Genomic DNA, 15126 nt, shown 5'->3' on the forward strand with positions numbered 1-15126 from the left:
TCAATAATATAGCGTCATATTTATATCGAAAATATAGCTAAAATGGAAAATATTTTCTATAAATACATATATACAATAGTTAAAATTCGTAATCTGTAGCAAATGTACGCCAGACTAAATAATTTGCAAACACCTATTTAAGAACTTCATAAAAATACATCTGCTTTTTGATAAGGTTCCGAAGTTCTATAGGTTATTGCGATTTTTATTTTGACAGTGTTCTCAAGCCAAGATGGAATCTATGGCGCAGGCAAACAAATTTTAAAAAGCTATAAATGGTTTTTCGAATAGTAATTGTTTCTGGCCGAAAAATGTTAAATGATATTATTTTAATCATATAGAGAGCTTCATTAACTGTGGCCTCTAAGCAAGTCAAATAGAAGAAAAACGACCTTAGATAAAACATAAGGAACGAGTTCATTCAGTCCGAAAGAGTCGAAACTAGAGGGCTAGTCAGCCAACAAAAAAATAGTTTTCACCTAAAAATCCTCAGAAAAGGCTTGGGCCTTCATTGTAGAAACGTCAAATTTTCTGACCGATCCAAAATCAACTCTTAAGTTCAGATGTATGTCATATGCCGTAAAGTCGGAGAACGGTTCTAAAAGAGCACCCAAGGTGAGGCAAGGAGGATTCCGAATGGTCTGCGGATATTTTTCTTACTATGAAAAATAGTAAAAAAAATTTTAAACTACTAACGAAGTATTGAAATCTAATTTTACATTAAGACCAGAAAGTTTCCGGGAATTGTTGACCCACAATTCCGGCTGTTTACGATGGATGATTTCGCGCAAACGTTGATGAAGATTAAAAACTTTTCGTTTTATTCACAATTTCCGGAAACTTTCTGGTCTTAATGTACATGTTAAAAGAAACACTTATTGATAAACTCTTTAGCGGAAACACTCGCTGCCTTTCAGTTATAGCTCAACTGATCACTAATAACTAAATGGACATTAGAGAGTTGAAGTTCAAGAATTAGTCGAAAAATATAAACTCAAAAATTGAAAGATTACCACGCTCTGAGGTTTAAGTCGTTGATTGAAAGTAATTAAAAGAATACCGCAGATTTAGTATGAGCATGATAAAGCAATTAAAAGAAGCCGAAACTACCGGTTAGCTCAGAAGCATTTATACAGATCAACAGTCAACATCATTGGAACTTGAGTATTCAGATATTTGAGGAAGTATACAGTGAAAACATACAGCATTGTTCGCCAAAGCTTGAGCTGCGAAGAAAAAGAAAAACAAATTTTCCCAGTCCAGTGACCAGTTTTGATGCCAAACTCGGCTTTCGGTACGGCTATTTGCACACACTATTCGAGACATCAATTGCAATTTAAATGAATTCGAATGAAGTGATGCATCGAAATACCAAAAACTGGGAACGTATAGCGCTCATGACATTTGGTGCAACAATAGCGTCTCAAGTGCTTATGAGGCGCTTGAGATTTCAGACAAAGCTCCAGCTTTTATCATAATGCCACACAACGTTTTTTTGTTTTTTACATATTCGACAACACACCCTTACACTTTAACAAAACGTCAAAAATTTAGATCATCATAGGGGAAAAGCACCCTAATTGCACCGAATGCACTGTCTTTGTGAAGAATAAGCACAATTAGAAATTAAAAAACAATAAGCGCTGCTGCATCAACGCTCACTACGAAATTCACGCACGATGGACAGAGCGACTGACTTTAGCAACACTTCGAGTATGCACCAGCCAACCAACCAATCCAGCTTCCAAGCGCAGTATTGGGAGCCACGACAGCAAGCAAACAAGCTACGAAGCGCATACAAATATACTACACGGGCATTGAATTGAATTGAAATTCCAACACACAATAAATCGGAGTGCTCAAGAGGTGAATATGGCTCCACAAGCAGCGCTTACCAGCAGACAGCCACCCTTATTAAACGGCTACCACCATAGATGCTGCAACGCCTTGCTATGCATTATATTGTTGATGCGCCTAACAATATGCCAAACTGCTGGTATGTGGCACACATATGCTGTTGCTATAGATGGTGTTCATGCTGTTGCCACATTGCTGCAACATCATTAACTATGCAGCAGTCGTGCCAGTTGCTTGCTATAGGCATAAGTCAACCAAGGATGCTTGCCACCAGCTGCCTACCCACTTACCTACCACTACATAGACTAGAGTACAAATCTACCTCAGCTGATCTAATTGCAAATGAATGAATGCATTTTATGTGGCAGGATTACGTAAGGGAGCTCAAGCAGCTGCAATAACATCGTGCACAGCGCCGCCTAAATAAACTAAAAAAAAAACAAAAAACTAACAAAAAACAACAACTCGCAAGCGAGCAGCAATCATAATAACATGCCAAGCAAGCAAATGTAGAAAAAAAAGAACGTTGAAATATCAACAAGGATAAACTAACCGCACAATATTTGAATGTACCTATGTAGGGTGTAAGTAAGCGCGCCCACTCTGCCACACAACTTGCGCATGGGTGGTACTCGTTGGCACGCGTGATAAAATGAAGCAAAATATTTGCATGCGTGCATTGAATGAGTGGATGCGTTGAGTACCCGCAGGAGCGCCCAAGCGTGCAGCTAAGTGGGTCTCCATGCAGCAGCAACACAACACTGCTGGTTGGTTATTATGCGCTAGGCACACTTATCCTACCACCCAACACACTCCTTACACATTATCACCCGCCATCGTTCCCTACACATTACCGTTATTCACAGCTATGCATGTTGACTGCTAGTAATTGCACGCTAGCTTAGGTGTGGCGGCTGTTGCTGCGAAGGACACGGAAGTGGGAGTCAATGCAGTGCACGCTGCATAAAATGTATTTGAATACGCATTGTTTGGCATTAATGCGTCGCTGGTGGTGCGCATTCAATTTGCATAAAGATAGTCAACAAGGCGAGAGTGGGTATTATGCAATGCACTCATCATATTTGCACGCATTAATATTTAGAAATGTGCGAAGGACTCGCGCAGTTAGCAGCTAGCTATGCACCTACCTGTGTAGGGCAAACGAGTGGTTGGCTAGAATGGTGGTAGAATAAAAAACAAAGACACGTATATATTTCATAATAGAACCTTGAAACAATATATGTAACAAAACAAAAACCAGCATGAATCTACACGCGTGCAGTGGCTAGATTGAGGGCGCGAAGATAATAATACGAACATATCCTTCCTATTTCATAACAAATAACATGCCAAATTTCGTGAGGATATCTCGTGAAATGAAAAAGTTTTCCATGCAAGCACTTGATTCCGATCATGGTCTGATATCGGCGGTTCCGACAAATGGGGAGAAAAGAAAATGTGCCAAATTTTAGATCGATATCTCAAGAACTGAAGGACTAGTATCGTATATACAGACACGCTTTGTTATTTTTATTGTATATATACTCGAACTTAGCAGAATATTATACAATATTTTAATTATAGATTTTTAGAAACAAACTATTGCTTATAAAATTGGCTAGTCTTTGTTGTACTTGAGAGAGTTTCATATTATTTGCGAATTCTATACAATGTTTTCTCTGGAATCCCTCAACTTGCTCGCAGTTAAACGCTTTCATCTTAGTATATATTGTATATGACGTAGTTATGGCAACTATTCAGAAGTGGTACACACAAACGAATATAGATCTCTGAAGCTGAGCTCCATTAAGGATCAACACTCTTGGGGTAATAAATGACGCATCGATAACAGAGAAAATGATATTATAGTAAGAGTTCTAAGCAACACGAAATGAACTTAGAACCATATTTGTTAAATTTGTAAAAAAAAACTAATGGACTGAATTTCATGTCACGTCAACAAACATAGTAACATCATATCAACAAATCACATGATGTTATAGTTCATGTGATCACACATCATCACCAATTAGTGGACCGTTGGTTGGCACTTTCTTATATATGCCCGACAGCCAAAGACAAGAATTACAAGTCACACTAACACTACAACATCTCATGATCACACATCATATAAGATAAAGCGCTACTAAATGGTAGTGATGATCTTATGATGTTACTATGACATCATGCGATTAATGGAGGGTCAAAAATTGGTAGTGAAGTCAGTGAACTAATCGCTTTCGAGCCACAAATTGCTTATTTAGGAGCACCTCTATAAATGAGTTCTTAAAAATTGGTAGAATTTATAAAAACGCTGCAGAATTCCCACCATCTATAACTACTTTCCTCACTAACAATTGGAGATCACTGATGCTCTTAAGTTGATACTTGTATGTATGTATATTATAGCAGTTTTACATACATACATAGGCACACATTTGTAAATAAAATACCTGCAATATTCGCATCAATCAACCAACGAAATGCTTTCACTGCATATGCAGACTGAATGTTAAAGACTGTCAACAAGAGGCACGGTCGATGTGTCTCAGCTTTAATGCACGAGCCACCCACATTGCGGCGACGTGAATGCAAGCGATTGCAGCTAGGAGGAATGGAAACAGGCAACAATCATTGTGGACTTTACGGTGAACAAAATGAGTTCGTCGAAGGAATGAAGAAAGGACTGTGGTGGACGTGTGTTGTTGGTGGCTCAGTCACATGATCACATTGAAGAGCAACGTTGCCTGAAAATTATTTACCAGTACTGCGCGCCGTTGCTGTTGTTGTCGCTGGAAGCATATCATTGAGGACAACCTTCGCGAGAGCAATAATGCCTACAACAATAATAAAAATAACAACAACAGCAACAGCAATGGCCATCAGCATTAACAAGTGGTGTAACGAAAAAATAGCAGCCATCAACAAATAAAATGGAACAACAACGAAAAATGGCAAAAAAAAAACAAACTCTCATCAGGCGTCTACCTGCAACAGCATGAATTAAAATGCAACGCAATGAATATTTTAATAATTAATGCGCCAACAACAGCAACAGCAACCAGCAATGGCAACAATAGTAGCAAGGAACTTTGGCAGCAGGAAATTTCCATTTGGGCGGCGGTTGGAGACTTACGCGAGTGTGCATGAAGGATTTGCGAAAAAGCCATTGGGGGAGAAAGCTGAAGTGTACTACTGGCAACACGTAAGCACGTAAATTTTGCGGAAGAGTGGAAGAAAGGTTTCAAGCTGAGGCGTAGGAAGCCAGACAGCCGAGGGCCACCCATATTAAAGGTGACTATGTGTGGAGGGGCAGATTGGATGACATAATTCGGATGACCGCATGAGTAAAATTAAGAAGTATCGAGACACATACTTACACACACACACATATAATATTTAAAGATAATATTATGCACCAGTAAGTAGAATCGGTCGAAATTGGGGCTGTGAGTAGCTAAACTGAGCGTGTCTTTCAAATCAGCTACAGTATATTATATAATGCAAATATATATTGAAGTGTTTATATAAATTTAAAGCATTAGCAATAAAAACGGTGTCCGTGAAGGCGGCAACCCTACTTATGCATCCGTGAACGTAACGCTATTCAACGCATCGAGATTGGAATGTGTTAAAAATGCAACGAATTGAAGTGTTGTGGCTTGTGGTTGCAATAAAATAAAAATAAAAAAGTATTTGTTTCCTATACCCCCCTAAGCAAAAATTTTAACGTGGGGCCATTAATGAGCGTATTATAATTACACGTACAAGAAAGCTTGGTTGCTCAAAATGAGCGAAAATGAACTATGTAGTTTACAGGTGACAAGAAGAGGGTGTCTGCGAAGGGCAAAAAGTAGTTTGAAGAGATTGCAAGAAAAAAATCATAACCTATGGTAAATAGTGCATGGATATTAAAAATGTTTCGAGGGGAAAATGAGTGCAGCAACAATAAAATTGTATGAAGGAAACTATGAAAAACAAAAAACAGCAAAAGCATTGTTAATTAAAATTCGACGAAGCAAATAAAATGACAATAAAATATAAACAAAAAATGTACAATAGTTATTATTAAATAAATTATAAGGCTGATTATATAAGATAAAAAGCAAAATGGAATACTGACTAAAAATATTTTGCGGGTTTTTTAATTTTTGTAAATATCTTATATATTAAGTTTGCTACGACGTTTGTTTGTAAACCCCAGAAGGAAATGTCGGAAACTTTTAAAGTGTATCATTAATACATAGATCAACAGTTTTTGAGATATGGATCTGAAATTTTGCATACGTCCTTTTCTGTCAAAAAACGGAGCGCATTTACTGGAATCGTCGTTATCGGACCAATATGACATATAACTGCTATACAAACTGATCGATCCAAATCAAGTTCTTGTATGGAAAACATTTTGATTTGAAGAGACATCTTCAAGAAATTTGACATAGATTATAGTCGAAGGCAACGCTATAACCTCTGAAAAAATTATTAAACAGATCGATCTATCTATAAGAATGGTACTATTGTTTCGGTGCAGCCGAAGATAACATTTTTTGATATTTTTTTCTTTTTATCATAGTTTGTTTGTTTGTTATGCTCGACATGGGGATGCCACTTGAACAGCTAAAGGCAAATTCTTTCAGAAGCTAGAAAACTCCTGTAGTTACTACACTTCTTAGACGTTTTACTTCTATTCCAGCTAGGTCACCTGCATAGTTGAAGATATGAGATAAAGTATTTCCACCTGGTGGCGGCAAAGCCAGGACAGTTAAAAGGGAAGTGTTAATCTGATTTTTCCTTATCTTCTGCCAACTAATCCCGATAACTCACATCCACACAATTATTAATCTTGCCCTGCGCTCTCCTCCAGCGTATAGTTGCCTCTTATAACTCACTCGCTGGTACGAGCGCCGAGAAAAGATCATTAGTATTAAGTCATATGGTCAACTTGTCCATAATTTGAGTTCCTAGTCATAGAAACATTTTCGGCAACGGAAAAGCAGACGAGTTGACCAAGTCAGGAGCCTCTTTAGACGAGTCTGAAGCAGAGAGAGAGAGTAGCGTATGCGCTAGGAACGTTCGAGAGGGAGCTAAATACGCAATTTGAACAAATAGCTTAAAATAGATGGAAATCTACAACCAAATGCAGGATAGCGAAAAAGATATGACCAAATATGACAAGACAAAAGCTAAGGACTTATTAAATAGATCCAGCAAAAGTATATATAGTTACAAACACGGAGTAAGGAAACGGTTCTACACTTCCTTTGCGAATACCCAGCTCTATCAAAATCCCATTGTAGAACTCTTGGAATTCATCAGGTATCAAACCTGGAATGTCTACCTAAAAAAGCATAGCCAAGATAAGTAGTGTCATTGAGGACACTAAGTCTAAACTAAACCAAGTGGTTGAAAACAACAATGACACGAGATGGCAATATTCAATAATTTGCAAACAACTTTTTGTTTATTTATGTAAAAATTGGCAACACTTGTTATGCCATATGTGAGGCGGCGAATTGAGGAGTACATCCATATTTTTGCCTGAAGGCAGTAAAATCATGATCTGTTGCTGCTAATAAGATCGACGAAATGTGATTTTCTGAAGGAAAAGTTTTTACCAATGTAGGTAGATAATTAGGGTGGTTGTCTGACAACGCACCTAGACCTTTCGAAAGCCTATTGTGAAACCACAGGAACCCCTCACAATACCCTCTAATTCAACAATGTAGCTGAGATCAAATTTTAACAAGGCAGCGGTGCCGCTCAAACATTACATTCGCCAATGCGTGGGATTTAAGTTAATAGCATTTCAAGTCAGAATAAGCATACACGAAAAACTTCGTCTATGTAATGTATTAAGGTCGGAAAGTAGTACTGTAAGTTCAACTTCCAAAGAATAGACTGTTTAGAACTTTTGAGCTTGTAAGCTTGATCCACAAAATCTGACCGGTTTGCCATACAGCAAAGTTAAGTAAGCTCTTCTCATAAAAATATGCGAAAATTGCGTCGAATTTTCTATTTTCATTTAAAGCAACCGAGTACTTTCGACTATTTAAAGCAGTTTAATTTTAGAGTGTGTTCTATTGGATGTAGTTAATGCTGTTGAAATGCTGTTCGTGTTGATTGCGTATTTAAGTGAGCGATTGCAGGATGAGCAACTGCACTTCTGGCAGCAAACATCGCCACATATGGTACATACATACATATATATGTACGCGTAGGAAAAAGAATATAGACATACACGCTGTTGAGGTGAATAATAGTTTAGCTGGTTAACGTCGAGTTCAGTCAACAGAGCAGCTAAGTGGGCAGGCGGGTTGGCTGACTGGCAGGCAGGAAGAACATAGTATGCAAGGCAGGCATTGTTATAGACCATCAACTATACATTAGCAGCTATCCAAGGGAGAACCACGACCAGCAAGACAAACAACCAATTCAACAGCCACCGCACCATCAGCAAGCAACTAAACGACAGGTAACCCTGCAGCCCCTGCGTGTGCTCCATGGTTGGAACTGGCAGCAAGCGCAATGCAAGCGTTTCGTGTTACCGTTGCCACACCAATAATCCGCTCGCCCTGCCGTTGACGCTGTTGCGACTGCTGCTCATACTCATGTTGTTGGCAGGCAGGCAGCAAATTGCTGTTTTTTGTTGAAAATGCACTTGCCGAGCGCTGTTCAGGCTACTGCCACTGCTGTGCTGTGCTCTGGTTCTGTTGTTGCAACTTTTAATGGCACTTGTTGTATTTGTTGCTGCTGCAATGAGCATTCAAGTGAAGGACGTTTTGCCCGTATCAGGTGGATATTCTTTCATTTTGTGTTTTGCATTTGCTTTTGCTTTTTATTTTTGCCATTCATTCACGTTAGAGGGTCGCGCTGCATTGGAGACTCAATGGTTTACCGTGCGCTCTTCTGCTGGGCTCTGGACTAGCTAGCTGACCTGTGAAAGTAGGGAGGGAAGGCAGGGCAAGCGTGCAAATAACATAATGAACGAACGGTATGTTGTTGCGTTGCATTGCTGCTCCAGCAAAAGTGGCCTCCTGAATTTATGTTTTTAGTATGATTGTTTTTGTTGTTGCTTTCGCCTATATAATTACTGGCTTGTGGGCTTGTGGATTTGTTGGCTGTTTTTGGTTTGTTGTTGTTGTTTTTTTTCTGTTTTTGTTTTTATAGATAGAGGTTAGTGGCTTGCAGTTGCCACTGACACTGCCACGACAGCAAGGGTGATTGTGGTAGTTGTTGTTGTTGTTTTTACCACCATTGTTATTGCTGTTGTTGTTACTACTTAAGTTGCTCATAATTAATTTTGCTCATGAGTAAATTTTAATTAGTAATAAGACAAAAAGCGTAAAAAATCAGTTTTAAAGGTTAGTAAATAAGGCAATTAAATTAGCTTAAGATGTTTAGCGGTCGAAAAAATTATAAAAATAAATATATATCATATAATATAGGACATTTTTGTATCATTGCCATATAAATTTGCAGTAGAAATATAATACATTACTTTAATTATTGGTAATAAGCATATTATAGCAATATCGCTACTATGCAATATATAATAATAAATAATACAGTGCGCCAAAAAAGTACCAAATATTTTTTAAAGAAAATAAAAATAAAAAATGTTAAATCATAATAATAATAAATGATATAATTTCTAAAAAAAAAAAATTTATTGCTTTAAAAAAATTAAAAATATAGTGTGTTATAAAAGTATTCGGAAATTATATTTTTTTATTAAAAAACAAGAAAAAAATCCGCCGCAGCTATTTTACCCTTCACAATACAAAAAATTCCTTTCGAAAACTTTATACCGATCGTTCAGTTTGTATGACAGCTATATGCTGTTGTAGTTCGATTTCGTCTGTCAGAAATGAGTAGTTTCTGGTGAGAAAAGAACGGATGCAAAATTTCAGATCGATAGCTCAACTGAGAGACTAGTGCGTATATATACAGACGGACATGGCTAAATCGACTTAGCTTGTCACGCTGATCATTCCTCTCTATTATATATAAAAGTTTTCTGCTGCTGTCGAGAATCAACTAACATAAGAGCGAGCTAGCTCGCGCTCGGCGGGGGGCGGACGTAGGCGAGCGAGCGAAGCGATCGTCCCGGAGCGCAGCGGAGGGCGCCTAGTATATATATATTTTATAGGGTCTCTGATGCTTACTTTTGGGTGTTACAAACATCGTGGCAAACTTAATAAACCTTGTTCGGGATATAAAAATTAGCTGTCTACGGTTGAAACCAAAGAAATATTATTGATTTGAATGATTCAAACTTTGAAAAAAAATTATTTACAGCAGCGAAATTAAGTTAAACCAGAGAGAGAAGCATTTTTGCATAATCTTGTTGGCAGATTGGTAGCAAGACATTTTAAACCATGAAATTAGTTCAAGACATGTTTAGATTATAGGGCTTACCCTCGTACCAAAGGTAACTCAGGATTCCACTTAACTGTGAACACTGGCCCTTAATGATTTCCAAAACTCTCTAAACACCAACACACCAGCGTTTTGAACCGAGATGTTTTAACCGCAGGCCGCCTTTGCAGTTTCCAGCGATACCGCTACGACCACGCGCCAAAACAAGTCGGATCACATAGTAGCTTAATGATATTGATAAAGGGGCATTGAGCGCACTGTCAGTAAATTCATAATATGAGTATTAAATGTATTCGTATATATGTATAAGAGAATTTAAAAAAAAAACTCAGTTATGACATTAACTTAGAGAGGAAATGTTTAGCCATATTTCCCCAGAAAAAAAACCCTAATTTAGAATTTTTCAAAATGCTACTGAGTGCAGGTACACAAAATTAACTTAGGTCAAGGAATTTAAAGGCAATAATGGCTAAGTTAGAATTAATATTATATAATGACTACTTGCAGTACTTTATACGTTTTTCTCACGGATTCCGGTGACTTCACTGAAACAAATTTTACCGACTACCCGGCTAACATATCACACTGAGAAAATAATTAATCTACGTATTGCTAAGAGCCTTGCTTTTGCGCTGCTAAAGTAAAACACTTTAGGTTTTTACACAGTTTGACACTCGAGGCTAGTTCAAACACAGGGTCGCTGCCGACAATTTTTATTTATTAAAAATTATACTATTTAAATACATATTAAATGTATATAAAAAAGGTATTGATGTTGATGATGCTATTGATGTGAAAATGGCACTGACATTATTTTAACCAATTATTGTTCAAAATTAAATTAAATACAATATTTTATTAACCCAAAATACACCTTGGAATAAGTATTTAAATTAAATATGAAAACAGCGCTTAAAAATGTATTCAACCGAAAATGTGCAGTGGGCAATGGCCCCACAGTGACACTTAAACCCACGAAGCTAACCAAGGAAGCAACCCTGGGCAATGATGTGCGGTAATAATCCGAAGCAACCCTCTGCCAAATGATTTCATTACTTAAATATTTTTTTTTTAGAACTTTTTCTACCATTCATTAACAGTTACATTCGAATGCGTTCGCGTGGTGCTGACGTTCCATGCATTCCATGCGTTAAATACACGCATACACACATACATACAGGCAGTCATTATTTCATTCATTCATGAGGCAGAGCTCAGGAAACTACTCAATTCATGCGATGTTTTAAGCACATTCAAGTCGAGTAGATGCCAACGAGGGCTAACGGCAGCAACAAAAAAAAAAAAAACAAGTAAGGAAGGGCTAAGTTCGGATGTAACCGAACATTTTATACTCCCGCAAAGTCAAATGGTATACTCGTTTTAGATTTCTTTGTGGATCTTGCCGCCTTGTTCTATGTTGACCGATATTTTCGGTAAAAAGTCAGCTATAGGCACTGGGGTCAACATATTAATTACCTAGGGGCTTGAACAGTTTTGACTCGATTTAGACAATTTTTGCTCACAAGGTGGCATACTTCCAACGTATTATTCACGCAAAGTTTTACCCCGATATAATCATTGTTACCTGATTTGCATAGTGGAAAGTGAAAGAATCAAGTGGAATTTAAAATGGTGTCATATGGAAAATAAACGTGGTTGTAATCCGATTTCACCCATTTTCGCACCATAACATAAAAATATAAAAAGAACGTTACGCACCGAATTTGGTTGAAATCGGTTAAGCAGATCTCGAGATATGGGTTTTCACCTAAAAGTGGGCTGTGCCACGCCCACTGTCTAATTTTGAACGCGGTTCCTATAAAGTCATCTTATACCATCTCACAGATAAAATTTAATGTCTCTGGCGTGTTTAGTGCTTGATTTATCGCGCTTTTAGTAGTTTTTAACAGTACCGTTATATGGGGAGTGGGCGGAGTTGCCACCCGATTTCCGACGGACGGACAGACAGTCACCTGGATTTCAACTCGTCTCTTCATCCTGATCATTTATATATATATAACCCTATATCTAACTCGATTAATTTTAGGTGATACAAACAACCGTTAGGTGAACAAAACTATTATACTCTGTAGCAACAGGTTGCGAGAGTATAAAAACAACGACAACAATGAGACTGACGTTGCGAATGGAATGCCATGGATTACTATAAATTCCAATGTGGCGTGGCGTGGCGTATGAGTGATGCCGGATTGCTGGGGGGGTGGCAGGCAGGTTTGTCAGCAGAACCTTTCTACGGTATGTGTGTATGTTAGTATGTGTAAGCATCACCAACGGTACCAACACGAAGACAACAACAAGCCCAGCTGCATAGTTGTGGTTACGGCAGCGCTCATACGCAAGACAGCAATTTTGGGTTGTTGTTGTGGCGTAGCCCACTGTAAGGTGTGTGCGCTGGGGCAGAAAACTGCAGAGCGTATACGCAAGTGCTTAGATTATGCGCGCGCGTGTTAGTTTAGGCAGCTAAGCCAGCTAGTGGGCTGTTTTCGTGCCACTCGCCACTCATCTATTGCCACTTGACTTGAAAATGCGTTCTAGTGTTTGTGCTCGTGTTGCCTATTGCTGTTCGCATTGTTGTTGTTGTAGATACTGCTGTTGTTGTTGTTACATTTCTTGTTGCATTTGTATTTGTTATTATTGTTGTAGTTAGTGCTGTTGTTGGCGCTGCTCTAAACGTTTCCAGAGCAATTGCTGCCACTCACCTCATTCCATCGGCTCACATCAGCAGCTTGTTATTGTTTGCAGCGTTCGTTGCTTATTTAGCCGTTTTCTTAACAGCGAACTAGCAGCAACTAAGCTCCTAGCCTACTACAACCCTCATATCTTGATTTCATTCCGCCTTCGCAGTTCTCGTTCCATTTTTGATTTGATTGTTTTGATTTGTTTTGCATGTTTGCATTGTGATATAAGCACTCGACAATTCTCACGCATCAACTATCAGTTCGATCGGTGTTTCACCTTTTTTTTGTTGTAATTATTGGAAAAACTAAAGTTAATCCGCTGCATAGTTTTGTGTTGTATTTACGGTTTAGTGGACCTCTTGAAATGGATTTAGAACTATGTTTAATCGAGGGGTTGCTGCGTTGTTTGCTTGCGCTATTTTTTTTTGTGCACTTATGAAATTGTAATTACACTTAGATTTGTTTTGAAAAAAAAGTTGTTGTCCTTTTGCACAATCATAAATGGCAGTTCAGCAGGAGGATTTGCATTTAATTGAAATTGTTCAAGTTGGCAGGGAATAGCATAACAAGCGCTGCAGCAACACTTGAAATATTGTGATACGTTCGATGTTTCAAAAGTTCCAGCGAGTTGAAGATTTGTCGTAGTTCGTTTCATTTTAAGAAAGTATACTGTTGTCAAAACGTTATTCTAGCGAGGACACGCACCTTTTTCGAATAAAATTCAAAACAGGAAATTATTTTATAAAGTAAAGAGTGATTATCGTTGCCACTTTGATTCAATTTGATTTTCAGTTTGAATATTCTTAAAGTGGCACAACTAGTTTAACAGCCCAAAAAATTCAATTTTTATCATTTAAAATTGTTTTAAAATTTTGCATGGCATATTTACACATTTTTTAAGAATATACGGTAAAATTGTTAAAGAAAACGGTTAAATACGATCTTCGATGCCGCTAAAAAAACGTCCTTCACCGCTACAGTGATTACGACCAAAAAAAAAATAATCACTAGAACATATTTACCGCACAAAAACCTACGGTGGAAAAAAAATCAAAAATTGACAAAATGCCGGAATTTAAAAAAAAGTTTAATTTTACGCAAATAGCACGATAAATTTATAATAATATCTTATGAGACCAATAAAAGATACTAAAGGGTGCTGAGTTCATTAACTGTTTCATAACCACACCACATCAATCAAGAATATGTCCGGAGTCTAATAGCTAGATAACCGATAGCAAACGAAAATTCAGTTGCGTTATCAATAACCGAAATGAGTTGGGTGGCAACTCTGACTTGACAAGTTTGTAAACAACAATTTTATAATTTTTGATGAATCAAAAATGTGATTCTCATGATTGGCCAGTAGCCACCAACCGCTTAAGACGCCAGATCGGCCTCAAGCATTTTTTTGTACAATAATACGGACCGTTTATATTAAGAATTATTTTTCACTTTTTAATTTGAAGTGCTTTAAAAGCGTGTGTTTTTAACTTTTTTAAACAATATTTACTTAAGAAAAGTCCCATGCGGGCTTAACTTCTTAAATCTCATGGACGCAACAAGTGCAATGGTTGCTCCAATTCTTACTTAATAACTTCATATGTGTACTTATGTACAAACCAAAAGGAAAACACAAATAGAATAATCAATTTTCAGCTAGAATAATTGAGTGTTAAATCCAGCAAAGGTTCAAAAGAACCTAAAACAATATAACACTGAGCAAAATATTTTTAGTTGCATTAGTCAGCGAACACACAGGATTAGAAGAGCACATATAGCAGGAACTAAAAACAAATGCAAACTCCGAACACCAGTTTGTGAAATATACCATACACCAGCTCACTTACACTTGGGGCAAAGCAAACATTGGACAACAAAGTCTACATGCGTAAATGAGAGCTTTTCAATGTTGAAACACAAAAACTAAAAACAAAATGAAAAGTTAAAAAACTAGAGGAACAAAGAGAGCAAAACGGGACTATGTAATATAATGGCAGCGATGCCTTCAAGCCCTTTCATCAGTAAGTTGGTGGCTTAGCAAAGTGCCTGTATTCAATAGATATGGCACGTCGATTTAATTTAAAAGCTGATTGGCGGACATACCACAAATTTATACATAATTAAGAGAAGGATAAATAACAATTTAAGCATGCGATTTAAAAAAAAATATTTTATAATAAACAAACAC

General features: G+C 37.5%; 1 protein-coding gene across 2 annotated transcripts in view; it reads right to left on the reverse strand.

Moving 5' to 3' along the window:
- The window catches only part of arr (low-density lipoprotein receptor-related protein 6), a 102424-nt gene that overhangs the window by 6400 nt on the left and 80898 nt on the right, over window positions 1-15126 (reverse strand). The window lies entirely within an intron of this gene.

This window comes from Bactrocera oleae, chromosome 4 (genome assembly GCF_042242935.1).
Source record: "Bactrocera oleae isolate idBacOlea1 chromosome 4, idBacOlea1, whole genome shotgun sequence".
Classification (NCBI taxonomy): domain Eukaryota; kingdom Metazoa; phylum Arthropoda; class Insecta; order Diptera; family Tephritidae; genus Bactrocera; species Bactrocera oleae.